Here is a 5,298-nt window from a genome sequence, read left to right as displayed (position 1 = left end):
TAGGAACAAAGAGCGCCATTAGCGCCGAATTGCAAAAGACCCATACCAACAATACCAAAAAAAATCTGCCGCCTTGTCAAGTGTACACCTAAGTCGCTGTAAGAATGCTCGAGGGCTTCAAATTTCTTTATTACGCGATCTTTACATTTCGCGGTCACGTGCAGGTGGGTTTACCAACAAAATTACATTAATGCCCCTTTCCGTTTAGAGGCATCAATACCCCCCCCCCCCCCCCCCCCGCCCCTCGCTTGCGGGAAAATGGGAAGCGAGCTGAAGGAAAGATCGTCTAAAGTGGCTCAGCACCCCTTTCCATCCCTGGACTTCTGGAGTTTTAACGATTGTAGACAAAACAAAAACAGGCGTAAACGTGAGCCCATCAACGAAAACTATGGGAGCCTCGAACTATGGCGCGTCGATATGGTGTTCAGCATTCGGGGCATTCGTCATGGACTGGCCTCGAATCGTGAGGGTGAAATCATGATTAAACCAAGAGATTACTTCAAGGATTGCATGATGGCACATTTGTGGGTTACCTCATAGCCGCCGTGCGGATCGCAATAGCTTTTGTGGAGTTCGCTCATAGCGTTCTGTAGTTGTTGTTATCCTCATGGCATTCTGTTTTAGTGCATGAAGCTGAGGAAAGGCGACCTCATCTTTTCCTTCTTTATGGAAGTGTGAGATTTGTCGCGTGTGTAAGACTCGCAAAAATAGCCGGTCCTCATTTCGTAGTAAACGTTAAAATAGAAACTAGAAAGTTTAGAAACATGAAGCGCTGGACGAATTTGTATGATTTAGCGAGAGCACTCTTCAGTTTTGTTAAGCATATACTGAACCGTGCCGGTCGCCGAGACTACGGCAGGGGAACAGATGTAAGAAAATTTAGTCCAACGCGTTACGCACAGCTGGCACACAGAAGACGGAGCTAAAAGTGTGTTTTGCTGAACTTCCGACATTACGTGCGTGTCTGAAGACAATGGTATTTATTATCCTTCTTAGGTACTATATTTTATCACTCTAAATATCACGCACTCGCTTAATTAGAGCGATAAATATATTAATATGGCACAACTCGCTGGCTTTCCGTCACGAAAACACCACGGAGTCTAAGGATTTTAGAGGGTATGGCGAGTTATTGAACAATATAGTCAACAAATATTACTATGCCAGTTTGCCTCGCCCACATTGCATACAGAGGTATTCTCGGAGTGGTGTCGATTATATTTGTCGACATGAAGGTTTGGCTCTTTAGACATTATTTTAGTAAATTCAATTCTATAGCGTCCTCACAGAAAGACCTGCCCTCTATTTGTTAAGACAAACGATGATGCTATGCATTAAGGGACCCATTAAAATAGCAGGGGTAAATAACCCTGGCGCCCAAATGAGCAGGCCACAGAATTTATTTTATTTATTTATTTACCCACAGCTTCACATGTGGCATTGAAAATGAAAATTTGCTTTTGGGGAAAAGAAATGGTGCAATATCTACCTCACATCTCGGCGGACACCTGAACCGCGCTGTAAGGAAAAGAATAAAGGAGGGACTGGGAGAAGATGAATAAAGAAAGAGGTGTCGTAGTGGAGGGAGCCGGAATACTTTCGACCACCCGAGGATCATTAATGTGCGCTGCCATAGCACAACACATGGGCGCCTTTGCGCTTCGCCTCCATCGAAGCGCGGCCGCCGCGGTCGGGCTAGAACCCGGGTGCTCCGGATCAGTAGCCGAACGCCTAACCATTGAGACACCGCGGCGGGTATGCGGCATTTGGGATGTGACAGAATTCGCCGTAGGTTGGCGGCGTCCATAGTCGAGGAAAACGTCGGTCATACCAGTAATTTTAATGGGGCGTCACAGTGTCAGGGTTGTTAATAATAGTAATAATAATAATAGTAATAGTAATAGTAGTAATTATAATATTAATAATAATAATAATAATAGTAATAGTAGTAGTAATAATAATATTAATAATAATAGGTTTTTGGGGAAAGGACATCGAGCAGTATGTCTCATATATCGTTGGACACCTGAACCGCGCCGTAAGGGAGGGATAAAGGATGGAGTGAAAGAAGGAAGAAAGAGGTGCCTTAGTGGAGGGGCTCCGGAATAATTTCGACCACCTGGGGATCTTCAACGTGCACTGACATCGCACAGCACACGGGCGCCTTAGCGTTTTTCCTCCATAAAAACGCAGGCGGCGCGGTCGGGTTCGAACGCGTGAACTCCGGAACAGTAGTCGAGCGCCCTAACCACTGAGCCACCGCGGCGGGTTGCGTCAGGGTGGTTCAAAACCGTAATGTCGACTCCAGAAGCTGCGTGCACTTATAAGCGAGTGTTTTGTTGGGCTTGTTTTCCACCGTAACATTTGTACATGGTGATGAAATGAAGGTTCCTTTTATCTATGTCTGACTTATCCGCGCGAGCTCTCAAGGCACTCGACGAAACGTCTTGCACAGACAACTCGGTTGGAAGATAGTAATCTCGAGTGCCTGTCCTCCGCGCGACCGGCCGCCGAATAGTGGATGGCCTGCTTCACATGTCCTTGCGCTTCTTTCCAGCAAATAAAAACGGCGCATAGGCTTATGCTCTTGAAATACCTCCGTTAATTTTATTTCTCTATTATTTCATATGCATGCGGTGGAATCTTCAATCAAAGTGATGTAGGCTGCCTTTTAAAGCAGTTTATCAAAGGTACGACCTCAGAGACAAGCTTAAAAAAAAACGTTTTCTGTGATTGCTTCACTGCGCTATGTCTGCTCCAGTAAGTTACGTAAACATCTGTAAGATGTTAAAATATCACTTTTGTTAGCACAATTGAAAATATGCCATTTGTTTACCGTATAGAAACAAAAGAAAATAAAGAGTGGAGGTTATTCCCCGACGCTACTCTTAAGATTAGAGTGCTGTCTGACGACAATTTAAGGATTCTTTCCAGTGCTCTTGAATAATCTCGTACCTCGTTTTATGAAAAGGAATGTGCACGACTGATTTTCTTGTATCTTGAATCCCTACCCGAAAACAGTCAGCAGCTCATGACATGCCACAGAAAAAGGTAAACGTTCGAATAAGGGAGATAGTGCAGGCGACCTTGAATGGGACTAAATCGATGATGAGTTATCGTTGTTACAAATGCCACGAGAAGTGATAAGGCCTGCTATTCTAACCATTGCGGTTTGTATTCAACACCACTGTCAAGTTTTCAGCGTTCCTATGCCCCAACTATACATGATAAATAAAGTCTGTACGCTTGGTCTAACATTCGACCAATATGACTTTGTGTGTTGACGAAACGCCCGAACCGAATCGCTCCTTCCAGGAAACAAAATATGCCTCTCCAGAACAAACACTTCAATCGATGCACAAAATTCTGAAACGAATTATGGCAAACATCCGCATAAAAAACTAAAATAGAACCTCTTGGAGTGCTTCTCTCGAACAATGTATAAAAGCTTCCAGTGTGGTTAGCTGTTGCATCTTTAATGCTGCATTAAACAGCAAAGAAAGCTTAAGCGGTAAGACGATCTGTCCGTTTCATGCGCAATTCGTTCAGTCACGGCTTTTTCACAGAATTGACGCAAAGGCCCGCTGTTCACTTGCGAGATGACAGGCTCTTTCGTTTTGTCAGTACATATCCATTCGAAGCCGCTATTATGCGACCACTCTCGCGTAGGGCAGGTAATTAGTGAAAGGCCAGCATGGCGAAATATTTCGCCCTGTGCTGCATATCGAGAGCTTAGCTCCACGATTACTCGTTTTTCGTTGACTGGCACAGGCGGTAACTTCCACAAGGGGGTCCGCTTGGCACTAGGAACTGGTTAACACAGCGCTTTCACTCTGCAGAATGACCACGAGGGATAATTATCGTCACGTGGACAGTAGGTCAAGAAGAAGCGAGGAGTGATGCCTGGCGTCTTTTCGGTCAAAAAAGCTGTGTCCGACGGAAATGCGTGTGCGAACAGACCAGCACACTGAGGAGGTCGCATAGATATCTCCACAGCAGACACTCGCCATCACTTAGCGCTGGTAAGCAGTTTTGCGACTGCTCTTTTTCCACCTTGGATGCAACTGTAAACTGCATGCGCCGTCCACGCCTTTCAACGAATATTGTATGGTCGGGTGTAGGCTGAAGCCAGCAATCTAAACCGTATGGTACTGGCCAGCTCAATGAAATGTGAGGATATTAAAAGGATTCAGAGAGAATACTTAAGAGGCACATCCATTCCACTTATTTATACGGAAACATTGATAACTGTGATGTAATTGTCCTGTAGAATAACTGGTAAATATTCGTACTTGCATACGGAGCGTAGAACAAACAAAAAATAACAGCTTGGCATGACTCTAAGGACTATTATATCGCGGGCAATACCCACTGATCATTTCGCCAGGTTCGCTGACCCTCAATATATTCGCTTATTGGTCCAATGTTTAGTGAAATCGGCGAAGATGAAGCCCGTTTTTTAAATTTTATTGCCTGAGATCAGTGCTGAGAGCAGAAAATCTAAGATTCAGATAATATTAAGAATGGGAGATAGCTTCTAGCAAACTTATAATTTCTTGACTCATGTGTCGAGTCACCTTATGACAAAAGTTGCACAGCCAGTTTTGTACACCTTCATTTACATATTACACTGCCGGTACAAAAGCAAAAACGCGCACTAACTTTCTAGTGCCAAAACCACACCTGCTATCCTGTGAAGGTTATTGTGAATTTTGCAGGCTTGTATCCACTATTCATCACAAAAGTTGGAGTCGTCTTATTGAAAGATAGACCAAACCGTTGTAATATTTCTGTCCGTTCGCTTCACGTCACTTTGTAAGCTCACTGCACGTCTATACTGTGTGGTTTATTCCGCACAGGGTGGTAACAGAGGCAAATCTTAAGCATGTTTATCTTTACTGTTAATTGTGCACATTATACCTGTACATTTCAAAAATGCGGATGAGCAAGTCACCCCGGCTACGTCGTGCTAAAACTGTTCATACTTTGGGGTAGCTCAGTGTGGTTAAGTGCATGTGTAGCGTCACAACTTGCCAGATGGCGCTTTGAGGTGAAAGATTCATTTAGAACAGCCAGGCTAAAAAATTTCGTTCTACAGCACCCTTTTCTGACCGAACTCAACCATGGCAGGGCTTGTTGTGATTATAAAAACACATTTGTTATGATACTTGACATCTCCAGGTTAATATATGTTGTCTTAGTTTGATCGCATTGCCAAGTGCAGTATAAGCTAGACAGCTAGTGTGTGTCAGAGGCGGTTAGATATATAGAAAATATATCCTCTTTTTCAGCACGCGT

Source organism: Amblyomma americanum, chromosome 5 (assembly GCF_052857255.1).
Source record: "Amblyomma americanum isolate KBUSLIRL-KWMA chromosome 5, ASM5285725v1, whole genome shotgun sequence".
NCBI classification, from domain to species: Eukaryota; Metazoa; Arthropoda; class Arachnida; order Ixodida; family Ixodidae; genus Amblyomma; species Amblyomma americanum.
The sequence above is the reverse complement of the archived record's forward strand: the minus strand, read 5'-3'. Positions refer to the sequence as shown.